Source organism: Thermobia domestica, chromosome 1, assembly GCF_964235325.1.
Source record: "Thermobia domestica chromosome 1, izTheDome1.hap1.1, whole genome shotgun sequence".
NCBI lineage: Eukaryota > Metazoa > Arthropoda > Insecta > Zygentoma > Lepismatidae > Thermobia > Thermobia domestica.
In genome coordinates this window covers 77,735,910-77,756,511 of record NC_137454.1, presented here as the reverse complement: position 1 = coordinate 77,756,511, position 20,602 = coordinate 77,735,910, and the positions used below count along the sequence as shown (strand labels likewise).

Genomic DNA, 20,602 nt, shown 5'->3' with positions numbered 1-20,602 from the left:
AGGAAATGGAGAACGTATAAATCTGCCAACTTCAATCTTGGTCATGTCGTGGTACGTATTATTATAACGTATCTCGATGCAACCAATCTTTACCCTATACAACAGGGTTTCTTAACCTGGGAGTCACGATCCCTAGGGGGTCGCGAGAGGGTTTCATGGGGGTCGCGAAGATAAGCAGAAGAGATAAATATAATTAGAATCTAATACCGGAAAATATTTTTAAATATTATTTTGAATTTTGTTCTGCTTACAAACTGTTAAGAACAACAAAAAATAGGTATATTAAACACTTCAACAGGTGCACAGTTGTTTAAAAAAATCAATTTAAATTAAAGAGGTACGATATGAAACTAATGAGAATTGCATATTGAAATACCAAAAAAATACAAATGCAGCAAAATCTGCGTATTGAAATACAATTAAAATTGAAGGCTAATGAGATACCTGATCGTGGTGTAATTTCACTAGTGCGGCAATGTCCTGTTCAATCTTCGTGATACACATTACCAAGTCATTTTCAACTGATAAGCGATTTCTTGTCTTTGTTTTAATGCATAGCATGTAAGAAAAACCAGTTTCGCACAGGTACGATGTAGCAAATGGAAATGGTATTAGTTTTAAAGCAGCAGATACCAGATCAGGATATTCTTCTCTCCTTTTTAGCCAGAACTTACACAAGTCTTCGTTACAGAAAAACAGTTACAAAGACTTGTCACACGATAATTCGATTAGTTGGTCAAGAAATTGTGAGCTTAGATTAGCTACTTCAATGGCTTTTTCAATGAAGGAGTTTAATATCCATCTTGAAGTGCTACTTTCATTGCAGGGAATATATTACTGTTACTGTATCCACTATATACAGGAAATGGATTCTACTATTATAGACATAGATGGACATCGTGATATCTACGCAATAGGTACATTAACTATCCCATATAAGCTTATTACAAACTAGAAATCATAAAGAGTTGCTAGAAAGAGGATGTGATAGAAATGGGGGTCATTTTATATGGAACAAAATAGAAATTAGGTTGAGAACCACTGCTATACAAAATAATACGATTTCGCAACTGTAAGGCACAATAGCTCAGTGGTTCCTGAGCGCAAGCACCTATTTGCCGGTGAGGTGTAGTGGAGCAGACTGAGACATTAGACTGAAGAACGTGAGGCAGAGTCAAATTGAATTAGTGTCCGTTCAAAAAGCATAAGCGTTTTCAACTATCCTCAATATTTATACGTTCGTGTCTCTGTACAGTCCGGTAGTAACTCAACATTGTCAGCAAGAATTGAATGTTTTCTTTAAAGAGGGTAGAGCCAGTGGCGCCGATTTTTTTTTTATAATTTCGGAGAAGGGGGCGTTCTGATATGTGTTTCGTCGTTGTTCAAAAATATCAATAATATATTAACAGAAATACGGGGTCCCAAGCAAACTTTGATCGATGCCTGTGGGAAGAGCGTTCACTTCCGATGTAAGGAAGGGTCAGTGGCTCTATCTCAGGTAACGTGAGTTTTCTGGTATGAATTATTTTTTAAGCTATACGTTCACGGTTCTATGTTTTAGAGTAAAAATGGGATGAGAAATTATGTTACTTAAATGAATGACGAAAAACAATACATTCTCTAAGCGGAACTCGATTCAGCTTGTAAGCGCCGCCCTTAGCTTCTTGATCATGGCAGTCAGAGTTTAAGGTGAACAACGTCGTATGCGTGGGTTCTCCTGTTTCCTCTCACACTCCCATTTCACCAATTTATTTCATAGCCATTCCCTATAATGAATCATCCAACCGTCTCCTTTAGGATACATGGATCAGAAAACTAAAGGTTTAATTTAATCCTATTTCAAAATTCTGAAATGGGTAATATGTCGCTTGTTCTAGCATTGGATCTAATCGGTGCTGCCAGAAATTTCTAATCTCGTCGCATTTTCCATCCAGAATCGAGACGAGAAGCACCTTTCTAAATTTGCTAAAGGAGCTGGTAATTATGAGAAATGAATGTAATGATGGAATGAATAAAGTGAGAGGAAATGGAATAATCCGAGGAAAACCCACAAACATGGTGTCTGTTCACCACAAAGACCACTTGGCGCGAGTGGAATCGAACCAGGGACGCCACGCATCAGAGGTGATCGCTCTACTACTGAGCCACTACGTCCCCTTACTAAATTCAAGATGAGATAGAAATTCTAGATAACTTCTAGATGAAGTCAAGCAAAAAATATGAGGTCGTAAATTTTAAGCGTGAATTTACAAAACTAAAGTTTTCGAATCGAAACAAGAAAACCTTATTTCTTATCTCGTCTTATCACCTGAGAACATTACATTTAATCTATAGTTTTAAGTAAAAGTGCAACATGTGACCAAAGCAAAAATATGATCTTAATAGCTCCTGTTATAGTTTCACCAATATATAGGTAGTTCTCCCCGCTGATCCAGTGACTAGCGCATACGCCTTTGACTTACGTGGTCTTGAGTTGCATTCTGTATGGTATAGCATTAAAAACATTACTTCGTGGTTCGGGTTCACTCTAAACTATAAGTCCACTCCTACCAGGGGCGGATCTAGGAATGGGAGATTGGGGCGATCGCCTTCCCCCCAGAAAAGGAAATTTTCTTATATATATAAATAAAACCATCCCAGAGTCTGGAGCTCTTAAAAGTAGCTCTAAGTAGCAGTATTACAACCCACCTCCTCCCCAAGAAGTCCGTTCTGGATCTGCCCCTGACTCCTGCTTCATATAATTTAGATGCGAAAAAGAGAAGTTAATTCCAGCAAACAAAGAAAGACGTATACCATTACCTTATTGTGATACATTATCTCTACATTATTAATATAAGGTTTTTTGCTTTAGTCATTTTGTTTTTAATATACTTAATGAAACATACTTGTTTGGTGAAAAATTTTTCAGGCTTGAAACATTGATATCTGGTAATCTGAGTTCTCGTTTTCCATACTTTTTTTTCTTTTGTTTTTCCATCTTTCTTACCACACAACTTCCATCTGTTACTTTTATCACGGGGAAAGATCAGTGATTTCTTCCCTCAATCCTGTCTTATGTGATTATTGATTACTATTCAAAGGATTTGATAGAACTTGCCTGTTGGATGATGCGTCTTTCTGATTACAATGCTTCAGAAGAACAATACCAATTCTTGCAATAAAAGAAGAAAAAAAGGGGGAGCTAAAATGAAGCATATGCATAAGATAGAGCAAATAGTAATAGCGGTACTTCAACTGATAAAAGAAGATTGGATATTAGTATCATATTCAAGTAACGATTTTATTCTTCAACGTTTCTGTATAATGAGGCGAGATAAAACCGGGATTTGCCTTGGTGTAGAAATACTTTGAACATTTTAAATCCATTGCAACATTTTAGATATATTGATCGACCTGTTTAAAAGAATAGAGCCAAACTGAAAAGAAAATTAAATGAAATCTTTCGGTTTAACGTCCCACGATTATGCCCTTTATGCTAAGGGAGACGATGATTAAAGCAAGTGAACGATGATGGGAGAATTGGTAGAATAAGAAAGTGGGAGGAAACGGGAGCACCCCGAGAAAATCCACAGACACGTTGTTGTTCTCTGCAAACGTACTTGGCCGGTGGTTAGAGCCGAATTGCAGTATATTTCAAACTTATAATATGGCGATCAGTGGCTCTCACCAACAAACAGAAAACCTAGCGTTGACCTCTGCACCTGTCTTTAACAAGTCATTGCAACTACTGATAAGGCCGTGTGGCGGTTCATAACTAGTGATGTGAGGTGGAAAATTTTCCACTATATTTTTCCGGAAAATTTTCCGTTCTAAAAAAAATATCAGTAATCAAGTAACAATTCCTCAGGAATCATGAAATTGATTGAATTCATGTATAGAAATGTTAAAAAATGAAAGATCATTTAAAGAATCTCAAAAATTTTCATGGCTTAGACAATTTTCAGTACTATGTAGGAACAAGTTAAACAATTTTTCATGAATCGAAATATTTTTTGCCTTATATGGAAAAATTGAAGAACTTTTTATGATGCGGAAAATTTTCATCATTTTGAAGCAAGAGGTAAAACAACTTTTTTGTGAATCGGAATGTTTTATTGCTCTGTAGAAACAAGTGAGAGGAATTTTCATAGATTGGAAAATTTTCATCACTATGTAGAAACAAGTGGAAAACACTTTTCATAGGCCTGACAATTTTGGACATTATGTATAGTGATGTTAGGTGGAAAATTATCTACTATACTTAACTGCACATAGAGCTACAAAATTGAATTTCAGTAGAGGAAAGTTAGTCAGCAACAAATTATAATTTTCCAATTACCTTTCGGGAACCGGAAAATTTTCTATTTCAAGTTGGGAAATAAAATTTTACAGTGTTTCTCTCTCTCTCTTGCTCTGCGAGCTCCTTCGTTGCTAAGCAGTTAGCATACGCGCCTTTGGCATGGAAAACCTGGCTTTGATTCCCAGCGGGAGCTCATGTAGTTCGGATTCCACGTTAATCAGTTGGTACCGTTTTGTATAGTCTCGCTATTGAAAGGGACGTTAAACTCAAAAGCAACCCAATTCAACTTCTCTCTCTCTCTCTCTCTCTCTCTCTCTCTCTCTCTCTCTCTCTCTGTGTGTGTGTGTGTGTGTGTATGTGTATGCAAAGTGCAGAGAACATACCTCGAGTTCGTAGAGTACAAATATCCCATTCTATTATTTAAAATTTTAATTTATTAAAAGTCATGAATATTTTCCGATTCATAAAAACATACTCCACTTATTCATTTGATTCATGAAAAATTGTTCCACTTGTTCCTACATAGTACTGAAAATTGTCTAAGCCATGAAAATTTTCAGATTCTTTAAACGATTATTCACTTTTTAACATTTCTATATATGAATTCAATCAATTTTATGAATACTGACGAATTGTTACTTGACCACTGATATTTGTTAAGAACGGAAAATTTTCCGGAAAAATATAGAAGAAAATTTTCCACCTCACATCTCGACTAAACAACGAGGTAGGAATATGTGGAGTATGTTTTTATGAATCGGAAAATTTTCCGGAAAATTTTCATCACTGTTCATAACACGTTTCAGAATCGCATGTTCCAATCTCTTTGCTTCTTTGGCCAACCAAATTGATAATTGGGTTCAGTATTTTTATGGCATTTGTAGATCATAATGACATCGCTAACAGTGAATGAAGTTACATTTAGCAACTCAGTAATCGAATTTATCGGGCCCTTCAATCATACCCCTTCCGAAAGCACACAGTTTTCTCTGTTGGCTCATTGGAACAAGAAAGATGTGTAGAGTTGAGTTGATTCTGAGGTTAACGTTCCGTTCAGCAGCAAGTCTGTATGAAACGTGAACCTACTGATTAAACGTGGAATCCAAACTACTTGAGCTCACGTGCCAAAGGCGCGTACGCAAACCGCTTAGCCACGAAGGAACTCAACAAAGATATTTAGAGTCTTCAGCGTTTGACCCTTCACTTACAATGATATTAGTTTCCTCGTAATAATCATTGACTTGAAGAAAAAGAGGCGTCCCGTGACTTTCGGAAATTAATTTTCAACTTCTTAATACCATTTATTGTAGTTGGAATACCTATTTACTGCCTGTAATTTAAGAGTGATGCCCAAGAATAAATTGTCAGATACTCGTGAAATTGCATATCATTTTATAATATAGGTTATATATTTAAACGATTTTTCTCTAAAGTATTCATTTTGTTATTTCAGGCACATGAACAATTTTAACATCACAAATGGAAATGAGTGTCCATATGAAGGAAATTTTGTAAGTAATTTTAAACACTTTGTTCATAATCAATTTAAGTGAAAACAACTGTCTCTGTAGATAGTATAAGAATATACTTTGATGTTTGTGAGAATTGAAACATTAAGACAGACATCTGTTAGTGAAATGAAATTTATGATACACACTAGTTAGACTATACTGACATGATTACAAAATTCAGAATTATATATACACAATACCTCTAACTTTGATAAATTAGTATAACGTAAAGTCTGAACGTGTAGCAATCAAAGCCTCTTTTCATGTCGTGTCATATAATCAAACTGGCATTAGATTAGATGGGTCCTTGAGATATCGCCTGTCATGTCGTTTGTGTTCGAATGCTCGAAATGATCGACATCGTTGGAGGACAATGACGAACAAAGTTCCACATATGCTCAATGGGCGACATGGCAGGATACCGTGTAGAGCAGGAAGCATAAGTATCCATTTCTCGAAGAAAGTTTGAACATTTCCAGACAAATATGTCCTCTGAAAAGGGCTTCCGGAGTTGTCTGAAGTATGAGTATGACCACGGGCGTTAGAACTTCACAGATGCAGAGGTTACTAACGAATGAGCCCTCATGGCTTGCTTGTTTATTGATGTTTTGCGTAGCTTGGAGCGCCGAGGCTATATGAGGCGCGGAACTACAGTTTAAGGTGCAATTCAAACCCCAAAGCGTGTTTAAATTTTTGATACTGTTCAATCAAGGATCGGACCCGAAATCACATGCACCAAAAACGCACGCCCTAATCACTAGACCAGCTGACATCACATATAATATACTTTCGGCGCCCCACACTGACAATCTTGCCACTCGGAATATATGATGTTCGACATAGCACACTGGCAGATTGCTCACATCACGATAACAAGACTGTTCTTCACTTAGCAACGGTATTCACATGCCCACTGTAGCCTGAGGTATTTATTGTTCTAGGTCAATAGAAACCGTAGCAGTGTCACAGACTTACAATGTACACCCCGTGGAGATGTTTGGTTTATGAGACATTTGTGGTTCTAGGTCAATGGAAACCGTAGCAGTGTCACAGACTTACAGTGTATACCTCGTGAAGGAGTTTGGTTTGTCACAGACTGCACAAATCTAGGATTCAAAAACTGAGGGGGCCAGCCAGAACCCAACGCAAAACATTTTAACTTCATATCCGTTTACACACTTCGTTAAGAGGAACTCAAAACATTTAATGTTTCAAAAATTTTAAGATAAAGAATGAATGGCAACCGTTACTATAAATTATAACAGTATATAAATAATACTTCAATTATTTTTGTCACTCAAAAAACTAGGGGGCCTTTCCCCCTCCCCCTCCCCGACTCCAGGCTAGATCCACTACTGCCATTCCCACTCAAAAACGTCAGTAAGACTAGTAAAGCTGGACATTGTTGAAGCAAGCGATCCTCCCTGTTACTAATTTCAACCCCAAACTATAGGAGGAAGTCTCTAATCTACGACACACACACACACAATGTACTTAAAAATCTGAGCGCTTTTAATAAACATTTAGGAAAACATGTTACATAAAATTCTGGAGAACGTGCTCTCTCATTATTGGCTCATTTCAACTGCAAGCAGTGAGACGATTGGATGTCAGGAAAAAATAATCAATATTTGACGAAGTTGTAAAAAGCTACAAAAAATTATAAAAAGCTTTCATAAGATTTTTATGTAAATCTTTAATGGGGAAGGATAAATAATTTTAGATATTTGATTGACTTCAACTTTGAGAATTATGTGATAACAATAGAAAAAATAATGTAAAGTTCTGCTAAAGCATGTGGTAGGTAGAGCAACACACACGGAATCACCAATTTTATGACAAAATTTCCTGTTATGAAAAAGTATGATACAAAATAAATATAAGTACTCTAATAACTTGGATAAATAAGTGTCCCAAGGCCCAAACAGCCTAGGGAAGGATGCCCACAGAGTTCCACGCAAACTAAGTGGGGTTCATTTAGTATTCTCAATGCCCCACGCAAAGAGAGACAGGTTAGAAAACCACAGAGCTCCACGCAAGCTTGGTGGTAGAGATTACGAATCCCACAGAGTTCCAGAGTGAGGTGGATTTTGAAAGCCTTAGAGCTCTATGCAAACTAAAAGGCTTAGGTTGGGTTTGGCCAGCCAAAGACTGATGCCAGACGTAATGGTCATCTTGGTTTTATAGGTTCTTCTTTGTAGCGGTGGTGCTGATGTTCTGCCTCCGTAGTAGTTTGTAGTAAGACGCACGTGGTGTTCATAAATACAAGCATGTGTTGATTCTTTGTGAATAAAACCATGTGCGAGATATTACAATAAACATATACAACTTATTGTATTAAAGTGGAACACTAGGTAGTCTCGGAGCTATGCTAAACGCTGCTTGAATAGTGCGGCATTGCCAGATACTATCGAGTGTTTACAGATGTCAGAGAATAAAGGAAGTAATTATGGAATTCTGCTTGGATACTAACTGGAAAAAATTAGTTTTTGACCTTTACCACAATTCACAGCTAAGTTTCGCTTCTCGAACTGCAACGCTACAATCCAGGAATGTCATTATTGTAACTACCACACTAAACGTACAAATTTGGCAACAACACATTATGGCGTTCTGCGTAAGTTTCTTCTCAAAATCTATTTCCTTAAATGTAAATTAATATTTAAACAAAATGTGAAACATAACACGAATAACGGTCAAACAATATATTTATTTTGTAATAAGATCGTTACTTTAAATACCTTAAACATACAAATAAACATTTCATAAAATTGAGCACTCCCAGAAAGATCTAACAGCAACTGCCATCTTGTGTGCTCATTGTGAAACGAATCGAATATTTTCTTTTGTTTGTTATCTTTTTCGATATGAGAAGCCACAATCAAATGAATCAGTGTTTTGTAGCTGAAACATAACTCTATCTTATAGTACAATATTTATAATATGTAACGTTTCATTGGACAGTAATTAAGGAAATGAGCTGAAATATGTACTGACTTCCGGGTGGTGATCCACCTTAAAATCGGGGGCGCGGTGGCTCAGTACTAGAGCGTTCACCTCCGGTGATTGGGGACCCTGGTTCGATCCCAGTTCGCGCCGTGTGGACTTTGTGGTGCACAAACATGGTCCTCGTGGATTTTCTCGGGATTCTCCCGTTTCCTCCCACTTGTTTCATTCCACCATTTCATTCATTTTTCATAATCACTGTCTCCTTTAGCCTAACCGGCACAACCGTGTGACGTAAAACTTACGGATTTCATTTCATTTTCCAACTTAAAATTAAATAACATATTTATGAAAGTTTGCATGGAACATTTTTTTTAACCTGAGGGCGGGAAAGATTCACTCTCCTGTTCTCCATTGATTTAAATCCAGTGTGAGGTGCTAGGTGGCCAGAGCCGAAGCTACTATATACCTAACAACACCAACACAATAAAAAAAAAAAGTTGAAGGTGAGTGGCTGGGAATATTTAATTAACTGAAGTATTTACATAAATGCAAATAATAAAAAAAAAAATATTATGAGAAGTTATTTATTCCCTCTTGGAGATCAGGTTCTCTCCCGTCAGGGCCGCCACTCCCTTATGAATTCGGTAGAGCAAAAAGTAATTTATTTCTGTAGAACAGCAGATCTCAGGGCCATCTGCATAACAACCATGCTCAAGGATGCTATAAATAGTGAGTCTGTAATAAGTTTCAAAGTTATGTTTAAAAAAAAAATCTATAATTTTAATTTTACAGGTAGCAGCCTGTAAATGATCTCACTATTTCATGGCTGTTAGTTGTTCTTTTGGGCAGTATTCTCTCTCTGAGCCCCATGCAGAGAGATGGTCAACATACACATTCAAGGGGAAAATGTCTCCTTGAATCACACTCCTGAAACAAAATTGTCATTAGTGCAGGTACTCACCCTACAGCAATTGAATACACAGTTGTTCCGGTAAGAGCTGACAGATTTATTTTCCATGAAGAAAACAGGCATCTCAACCATGGTAGATGAGATGATATCACTTAGTATACACTATTTCTTATCACCTTTTTAGTGCACTATCACATGAAACACATTACTTATAATTGATATATTTGATATTTGCCACACTTAAAAAAAAAATAAAAGGAATGAGAATAAACTGATAACTTGAAAAGGTCTGTCTGACCTTTAAAATAAAAAAAAAACTTATATAGAAATATTTACAGAATTATTTATCTCCTCATACTTATCTAGTTTCTCGTCTCTAACAGTTCTAGAGGAGAGATGTATTAAACTGTTGAAGAAAACTATTTCACTATTATTTGTCAACTAACAACACAGAGCGAAGATAAAAATAAAGAAAATTTTATATGCTGATACACTGTTCCAAAGGTTACTTGACGTACTCAAAGTTCCAATTCGCTGACACAGTCTCCTCCAAGATGATCATTCTACCACATGAAAATGTTCTGCTACAAAATAAGGTACACTGAATGTGAAGCATTCTATAAAGGAATGTTCAGTAGCTCCAATTTTAAACAAGCAAATGGTTACTTGTAAGCCTTGTGCTAAAATGTCCAAGGACAGGCCCAGTATAATAACGTTACTGGCCTGGGGTTATATCTCTAATTGAGATATGTAACGATATATAGATTTCTCCCATATTGGGGAAACTGCAATTGTCCCATATTAACTCTGGGGTTGTGAAGAGATTTTAAAGTAAATGATCTCCACTGAGAGTCCTAAGCACTCAGAGATAGATGAATGTTAAGAATAATTTAGAATTTAAATTTTCATTATCACTGAAGAGAATAGCACCACTGACGTATAACTAAAATAAGTTAAGTTATACACTGTTTATCACTGTACTATTTTATGTTCTTTGAAGAATTTTGTACAACTCACTCGCGATACTGTAGTTCACAGGACAAATCCCGGGGAACCGAAATTGTTCTCACCGCGTCCTGGGTCTTGAACTCTGTACTGGAAGTCGGATGACTCCCTTTAACACTGCAAAACTACCACTTGTTGCTTCACGAGTCTAGCTTCCAACTCCCCCGTTCTCCACAGAAAACGAGTATATGTTTCGGGCAAAACACAGGAAACGAAGAAACTCGCTTCTTCCACCACCCTTTGACAAAGGGTTCATGCCTTGCGGCGAATATTTCGGGTGGTCTCCCGTGTCAATGCCCTTCTTCCAGCTACCATCCGTAGCCAACTTTACCTTTCTCGGCTGATACGTGCTGCCCCTCCCTGATAGCGGACAACACGGAAGCTTAATGCTCACAGCAGAAACTATGGATGATTTCCGCCTACTTTTGTTTTCCTATGCTAGTTACATATGAATGAAATACAGAAACATATGATATTACACATAAAAATAAAGTTAAACATACAAAGATTACATATTGATACAATTTATTAACTGACATCTCTCCCAGAAGCAGCATTCTACCCAATTACTGTGGCAGTCGTTCAAACCGTCTGCTTACTAATGCAGCCATGCTTTCTTGGAGAGAGATTGAAGGAAACATCATTGTAAATAATTTAATTTTCACAAAACAAGATCTAAGTGTCTTGTTCGATAAGGGAAACACGTTGTTTAAAAATAAACAGAATTTTATGCGGTCTTTCCAAGAACGATTATAGCTTAGTACGTAAATATTAATATTAAACACAGAAAATGAGTCAAATTAAAGTATACATTTTCAAATAGGTGTTGCATACTGGGAACCTAGCAAGAGGCTCGCTAGCCAGGTTACTGGTTTTTGGTGAGCAGGGGGGGAGGAAGAGACGCTGATGCTAGATGCATTGGAAGTCACACGTATAGAAACCAATATTTTCACATGTAGACGTGAAAAAGTTTATGACATTTTAAACAATACGAGCTCCGTGTTTCAACACATTGTATCAAACCCAGTGTAAATTCACCAACGGAAGTCTCTAGGCTACTTCCTGGGTATACAATACTTATTTAGTTTCTATTCTGGGTATTTCTTTCCGTGTTGAGTTGAGATAGACCTCCCAACCTGTAGAATAGGCGACAGTCAGTCGGGAAAGAAAAAAAAAAACTTTTTCCAGCTCTAGCTCTTATCCAAGCGTTCTGAAAATCAAGTATGAAACTTATAGATTCTCCTCATTTCCTCTTTAATTAATCCATATCTCTGCTTTTTATTCAATTCTTCCATCATCCCCTGTTAGTTATGCATTATGCAACAACGAAGTAATTATATGCACCTCATTAATACATTATATAAGGCCTATAAATGGAATAAACACAATGAAATAAATACAATATAATACAATATTGTATTAATATTTACGTACTATGCTAGGTGTTTCACACTTCATTACTAATAATATCCAATAAGTATGCACAGAATATGCTAATATTAAGCAAATAATTAAATCACAAATTATCATATTTACATATCTATATGCAAATGTGCCCCTCATCTGCATTTTGATATGCAGATGATGTAGATGGGCATTGGCCCTCTACATAAATTTCCCCCCTATGATTCTAGGTGCTGTACTTTCTAGTACAGGACGTAGATCATACGGAGGGCACATTTTCGTTCCTGAAATATTAGAATTTCACAATACATCCAAGGTTAAAAAAAAAACAATGTTAAACACTCAATAAACATAATAAATGCAAATCAAAATATTCAAAAGCTAAATAAGAGAATTCAGTGTTCCCTGAATTACATGAAAATAAATGACATAAGTTCCCAATACATACACTTACACTAATACACTGAAAAATACACTAACACAAACACTATATACACTAGTTGTCACTTCCGGTTGCGTGATGCATATTTCTGTGTGATCTGTGTCTTCTCTATGTACCAGTACCACTTTGTTCCTTCTCGTCTCTCGAAATGTATGGTTTCAATAGAAACGCATTCCTTGTCATCTTCACTTCTTTAGTCGCTGGATCCCCTAGTGTGTACATGTTTCGACCAGTGGCGGCGACAATCTGCCACGGTCCCGAGTACAAGAGCAAGAGCTTCTTTGACACACCTGCTAGAGCATCCGACTTGGGGAAAACTCTAGTTAGTACAAGATCACCCACTTTGTACTCTACAGTATGGTGTGACTTGTCGAAGTTGCGTTTTCGTGCAGCAGCATTCCTTTTATGGTTCTTTCTAGCAATTTCTACATAGTACTGCACGTCATGGCGCTTATCCACTTCTGGGATATCAAACAGCCTGGCTATGTCTCTTGACATAGACTGCCCAAAGTGGCACTCAAAGGCTGACACGCCAGTGGTCAGGTGTTTGGCTGAATTCAAGCACTTCTCTATCTTTTCCAAGTATTTGGGCCACAATCTTTGGTTATCATGGCACAATTTACGTAGCAAACGTACTGTAGCCTTGACAGCTACCTCTGCCATTTCTCCTTGCGGATAATATGGCGTCGAAGTGATGTGCCTGATACCAAGATCTGCTAATTCTGTTTTCCAGCGGTTAGACTGGAAAGGTGACCCTCTGTCTGTTAAGACTAGTTCCACACTAGGATTAACCTTCAGATACTCCCTGAGTTTCCTTATGGCAGTGGTAGTGTTTGCTTTTCTGCATGCATACAATCCTATTAGTTTGGAGAAAGCATCATAAAATACTAATACGTAATGGACTCCCCCAATTCCCTTGGTTAGAGGCCCTAACCAGTCAGCACAGACCAAATAGCCTGGCTTTTGAACTACCACGGGATTCAGTGGTCCCGGACGATAACATTGAGGGGGGTTGCTTTTCTGGCACAGTTCGCAGGAAGCACAAAAACGCCTCACACTTGCTCTCATCTTTGGCCATACGAAGAATTCTGTTAGAAGCGGAAGTAGTTTACTGGCCGACAGGTGCCCTCGATCTGAATGGTAATAATCGAGCAGTGGAACTACTAACACTTCTGGGATGCAAATTCGGACTCCTTCCCGGTCACGCTTGCATAAGCGCCCGTTCAAAACTTCAAAACGGTGACAAGCACCGTTCACCTTTGGTGAGTCCGTCTTCTCTTCGACGTCTTTCTTGATCTTGCCATAGACAGGATCTGAAGACTGCATCTCCGGTAGTATGGCTATCATCTTCCTCAACTCACATGGGATTTCCGTCAGGATGGACATCAGCGACTCCTGGAGGATAGGCTTCCGTGCAACACTGAGGTCTTCTTCTGTGTGAGGAGGGTACCTAGAGTGATAATCACTCAGATTCTCATTGGACTTGACAAACTGGAATTCAAAATTAAAATTTGAGAGTAACATCGCCCACCGGGTGATACGCTGGTTTGTAAGTCTACAATAGAGAATAAATTTAAGAGCAAGGTGGTCACTGCGTACTATGAACTTAGTACCAACTAAGTACTGCTTAAACTTAACAACGCCATCTATGAGTCCATAAAATTCCTTCTCCGTTATAGAATAGTTGCGTTGTGCGGCATTGAACACACGTGATGTAAAAGCAATGACACGGATGTCATCATTGTCATCACGCTGGTACAATAGCGAAGAACACGCAATATCACACGCATCACATTCGAGAATCAGTTGCTTGTCAGGCAGGACGGTTTTCAGAACTACTTCCTCCTGGAAGATCTGCTTAATCCTGTCCATCGCTGCCTGATGTACTGGCTCCCATTTGAATCTAACATTCTTCTTTAGCAGTTGGAACAACGGATGGAGAACTTCCGAGTACTTCCTACTAAAGCAACGATAATACTGGCAGTAGCCAATGAAGGAACGCAGTTCCTTCACGTTCCGTGGTGTCCTAAAATCTAACACCGCCTTCACTTTCGCCGGATCTTTGCCGATACCGGATTGCGAAAGATGGAAACCAAGTATGTTAAGTGATTTTCTCGCAAAATTACACTTTTTCAGCCTGAGAGTTAGGCCGCCCGCAGTGAGTAAACCCAACACTCTGTCGAGGTGTACCAAATGATCTTCGAAGCTCCTGTCGGCTAGAATTAAATCATCTACATAAGCGCCGCAGTACTCTCTAGCTTCTGATCCAATTATCATATCTAATGCTCTTACGCAAGAAGCAAGGCTCTGTTTTGTCCCAAACGGTAGTTTTTGAAAAACATATGAAATGCCTTCATGTAGGAACCCAAGATACTTCTGGTCACTTTCCTTGACCTTAATTTGTAAAAACATCTCAGTTGCATCCACGCAGCTGAACCAAGAGTTGTCGCAAATATCTTGGAGAACAGATAGGGGTGGCATAGGTCTGTCAGAGAGATCCCCTGAAATTTTAGCCAAAGCTCTTCCATCTATACAGACACGAATACGTCCATCACTCTTCGGTGTCACTACCAGAGGGTTTATAAAAGCGGTAGGCATCTTTTTGATCACACCCCAGGCCTCCCAACGCGAAATTTCATTCGATACTAAATTTCTGAATTTCTTTGGGTAAGGATACAATTTAGTTTTTATGGGACGTTCGTCCGTTACTCCAACCTCGTGCTCGTAGTTAGTTATGCAACCTGGCTTGATATCAAAAAGCGCCTGGTGCTTTAAAAGTACAGCTTTCAAACTCTCTCTTTGTGAGGCTGAGAGATCTGAGTAGTTCACAACAAAATCTTCTATATCTGAATGGGAGGCACGTGTGTTCACCTTTCGCCACTCTTCTGGTGGGAATACATGAACTGCCATTTCTTGGGCACTTGGGAATCTACCATCATCCAAGTTCGGGGCACGAGCAGCCCTTTCTCTGCAGGTCTTATGCTCATCCTGTGCGCTAACCCGTATGGCCTTCCGTCCTTCATCTGACGGGGAAAACTTACATTCAAAATTATCTAACTCCTCAATGAAACTATATGGTTTCTCGCACTCACCATTCAATTCTAAACATCGAACTACTAGATCCTCAGTCTCGCAATCTACAGATCTAAATTTGACTTCTACATCATGAGGATGTTTGAGATGTAGAAGGCCAGTATCATAATCTAACACGGCACGAGATTCTGTAAAGAAGTTGGAACCTAAAATCAACGATCTGTTCAGACCTGATATAATGATGCCTAATGTATGAAATTCCTTTCCATGTATCTGAATGACTAACAGCGTCTGGCCTATGATCGTCGCTGATTTACTTCCGAAAGCAGACGTAACCCGTATATTCTTAGCACTCAAAAATGCGGGTGTGGGGTGGCTATTTGAGACGGAGTCCCAAATTTCTTTAGAGATAGCAGAACAAGTAGCTCCTGTATCTAATAATGAATTAACTTCCTTTCCAAACAAAAGTACATTAATCTCTGGTAGTGAGATGACGTTATTACTGGGTAGTTCTTCATCACTTGAATCAAATAAATTCTTAAAAATGCCATTGGCCTCTTCATATACAGCCCTATCTAAATCAATGTGTTCTCCTGTCCTACTTAACAAGGTTAACTTATTTTTGAGCATGCCTTCACTAAAATGCTTCTTTGCTATTATATCTGAACAAATATTACAATTTTCTTCTTCTTTTTCTACTACATTGTCCAAAATCTCTTTCACTGCGGTTTCACACGTATTATCATATAAATGAATATTTTCTACATTTTCTTCTAAATTACGCACATACTTGGAATTTTTATTTGTCAACTCAGATGTACTCGTGTTCTCCATAGTCATCTTAACGTTGTCCAAAGTACATGCGGACCATCCTCATTCTCTGGGAGCAGAAGAAGAGGATTGGTTATTCCTGGTCATGTTATGATTCTGACTGGTAGGAGGAGGCGCCCGGTCATAGTGCTCCAACAGCTGGATTTCCTGGTCCTCGTGACGGAAGGAATTTCCCTGCTGTCTATCCGTTTGGCGCATCCCTCCCCTCCTACCTCGGGCTCCACGAACGGTGTTGTTGTGAGAGGAGTGGGAGTTCCCCCCACGTGACCAGCCAGACGACCCACTTCCGCTGCTCTGGTGGCGAGGCGGGGATCGCTGGTGGTTGTTTTGATTCGTGGTTTGCTGTCTCTTTCTCTGGTAAGGACGCTGGTTTTCTCTCGTTCTATTCTTTTTACGAGCAGCGTGTTTACCACTGTGGCCAGAGGGGTTATTGTCCTCGTTTTCGATGCTCACTTGGAGCATGTTGACCCCTTTCCTCTGGTTACCCTGAAAGAACTGGTCGCGATTCGTCATCGACGACTGCAGTTCCTGTACAAGATTTAATAGCTCGGCTATTGTTTTCGGGCGAGAAGAGACTATCGCCCTAAACAGCCAGTTCGGGAAATGACGCGGAAGTACCTTTAATAAAGTAGCGTCAGACATCCTCGGCTCTAATATGCTGTTTTTATGTAACAAATCCAGCAGATATTCTGCTGGGGATTTGTGTACACGGGTGTCGAAGTGGGAGGTGAGGATCGTTGCCCTTAGATTCGCCAATCGCTCCTCACTAAGATAGCACTGTTTAAAGTTATGCACAAATTCTTCATAGCTGTGAATTTTGTTCCTGTTAACTTGAAACCATTGGTAGCAAGTATTTCGGATCGCTCGCGGTATGAAGCTGAGCCTCATCTCGTCCGGTACTCCAGTGACCTCAAAGTACCGGTCGAGATCTTGGAGAAAGTTGTATGTTTCTGTCTCAGATTCGTTCCCTGAATACACTGGTAAGGTAACATCCCTGTGTATTAGCCCAAAGGCTGTTGCTAGGTGTTGTCTCGTCTCATGATTGCATGAGCGAGACGTCGACGGGACAGGTTCTGTCTCGCGGGAAGTTGCGAGGTTCCCAGGTTGAGAACCAGGCAGATCACGACTCGAGCTGTCATTAGGTGACGTTGGTCTTTCCTGTGTGCCGGAGACAGAGATGTTAGCAAGTCTCCCTTCTATCACCTCACTGGTCTCCTTCTGGATGGAGCTTTTCCACTCCTCCATTTTCTTCTCGAGCTGTGCACACACGTCATGAACGGTCTCTTGCATCTGTTGGATGCTGCCGTTACATTCTGACCTGATCTCATCGAGTGGCGTTTCCTGCTCTAATTCCCCCCGGATCCTTGCTAGTTGGGAAGTGAAATTCACTTCCACTCGCCTGACCTGATTATTTAAGGTAAGAGTGGTCTGTTCGACGCGAGACGAGACCTGTCTCACACTGTCAGCAAGTTCTGTGTAATTCTCGTCTAACTGTCTGGCTAAGCTAGAAGCATTCTCTTGAACTTCGTCAATCCTGCTAGAAGTTTCGGTTACACGCGCAGACAGTTCTTCTCTGGCCTGGTGTATTTCCCCCCTAAGCTCTGCAGTCGTGAGCTCAAGACGCTCCGTCAGCTGACGCTCACTCTGCTCCAGTCTTGAACTCACAGCCTCCATCTGGAGTTCAAGACGAGCATTACTGGACTCAACTGCCTGTTCTAGTCTCAGATAACTTGATTCTAATGTATTATTGCTTTCCTCTATTTTCCTTTCTAATTTTTCTAATCCCTTTGAACTTTCTACTAGCTTTAAATTCAAATCCTCCCTTAGGCTTCTATTATCTTCTTTTAATTCCTCCTTTAGTTTCCTTACATTCTCTTCTTGTTTTAACAAAATCTCCCTGAACATAGCTGCAATAGTCAAATTATTTGAATTATCTATGGTGCTACTCTTATTACTGGCTGTGCTAACCTCATTTTCATTTCTGCTGAATTCTTCGGTTACCTCCCTTTCCTCCCGCAATGGTACTTCCGGTTCCCGACTGTGAACTGGTGGAACGGTTTCTACCGCATCAGCGTCTCCCACAACGCTGACGGGACGCTCGCTAGCGCTCTGCGCGTCAATCACATTACTCTCCTCTGAGAGCTCCCCAGCTCTCTGAGCGAACTCTTCAAAAACGAACTCGTTATCCATTTTTCTAACTCTTCGAGCCTGTGCTCGCGTTATCACCATTAAGAAAAACAACAAACGGGCTTACAAGATTTCTTCCCCCCAAAGTTCAAAATAACTGAATTCTCTATTAATGTTAAGACAAAAATATTCAAACATAAACAAATTTCAAAAACACAAGACACCTACGTTCTTGGAAATTTTCGGGGAGAGAAAAACAAACATATACCGAAATTTTACACAAGCCGTATGTTGACCATTTGAGTATATAGAATATACTCACTTGCCCTTAACGCTGAAGGCGTGAAATATCGTGCCCTGCAGCTGGGTAGCCACTTATTATTGTGGCTAACACAGCACGTGAAGTTCCAGCCCGATAGCTGGGTCGCCACTTATTTTGTGAGGTGCTAGGTGGCCAGAGCCGAAGCTACTATATACCTAACAACACCAACACAATAAAAAAAAAAGTTGAAGGTGAGTGGCTGGGAATATTTAATTAACTGAAGTATTTACATAAATGCAAATAATAAAAAAAAATATTATGAGAAGTTATTTATTCCCTCTTGGAGATCAGGTTCTCTCCCGTCAGGGCCGCCACTCCCTTATGAATTCGGTAGAGCAAAAAGTAATTTATTTCTGTAGAACAGCAGATCTCAGGGCCATCTGCATAACAACCATGCTCAAGGATGCTATAAATAGTGAGTCTGTAATAAGTTTCAAAGTTATGTTAAAAAAAAAAAAAATCTATAATTTTAATTTTACAGGTAGCAGCCTGTAAATGATCTCACTATTTCATGGCTGTTAGTTGTTCTTTTGGGCAGTATTCTCTCTCTGAGCCCCATGCAGAGAGATGGTCAACATACACATTCAAGGGGAAAATGTCTCCTTGAATCACACTCCTGAAACAAAATTGTCATTAGTGCAGGTACTCACCCTACAGCAATTGAATACACAGTTGTTCCGGTAAGAGCTGACAGATTTATTTTCCATGAAGAAAACAGGCATCTCAACCATGGTAGATGAGATGATATCACTTAGTATACACTATTTCTTATCACCTTTTTAGTGCACTATCACATGAAACACATTACTTATAATTGATATATTTGATATTTGCCACACTTAAAAAAAAAATAAAAGGAATGAGAATAAACTGATAACTTGAAAAGGTCTGTCTGACCTTTAAAATAAAAAAAAAACTTATATAGAAATATTTACAGAATTATTTATCTCCTCATACTTATCTAGTTTCTCGTCTCTAACAGTTCTAGAGGAGAGATGTATTAAACTGTTGAAGAAAACTATTTCACTATTATTTGTCAACTAACAACACAGAGCGAAGATAAAAATAAAGAAAATTTTATATGCTGATACACTGTTCCAAAGGTTACTTGACGTACTCAAAGTTCCAATTCGCTGACACAGTCTCCTCCAAGATGATCATTCTACCACATGAAAATGTTCTGCTACAAAATAAGGTACACTGAATGTGAAGCATTCTATAAAGGAATGTTCAGTAGCTCCAATTTTAAACAAGCAAATGGTTACTTGTAAGCCTTGTGCTAAAATGTCCAAGGACAGGCCCAGTATAATAACGTTACTGGCCTGGGGTTATATCTCTAATTGAGATATGTAACGATATATAGATTTCTCCCATATTGGGGAAACTGCAATTGTCCCATATTAACTCTGGGGTTGTGAAGAGATTTTAAAGTAAATGATCTCCACTGAGAGTCCTAAGCACTCAGAGATAGATGAATGTTAAGAATAATTTAGAATTTAAATTTTCATTATCACTGAAGAGAATAGCACCACTGACGTATAACTAAAATAAGTTAAGTTATACACTGTTTATCACTGTACTATTTTATGTTCTTTGAAGAATTTTGTACAACTCACTCGCGATACTGTAGTTCACAGGACAAATCCCGTGGAACCGAAATTGTTCTCACCGCGTCCTGGGTCTTGAACTCTGTACTGGAAGTCGGATGACTCCCTTTAACACTGCAAAACTACCACTTGTTGCTTCACGAGTCTAGCTTCCAACTCCCCCGTTCTCCACAGAAAACGAG

At 38.9% G+C, this 20,602-nt stretch overlaps 1 long non-coding RNA gene across 1 annotated transcript in view; it reads left to right on the top strand.

Annotated features, from left to right (window-relative positions):
* LOC145686758 (uncharacterized) overlaps window positions 1-20,602 on the top strand; it is a 486,291-nt gene that overhangs the window by 287,178 nt on the left and 178,511 nt on the right. Inside the window, exon 3 of the long non-coding RNA XR_014131648.1 lies at window positions 5,733-5,790. This is a non-coding gene — a long non-coding RNA (uncharacterized LOC145686758). The remainder of the gene's footprint in view (window positions 1-5,732; window positions 5,791-20,602) is intronic.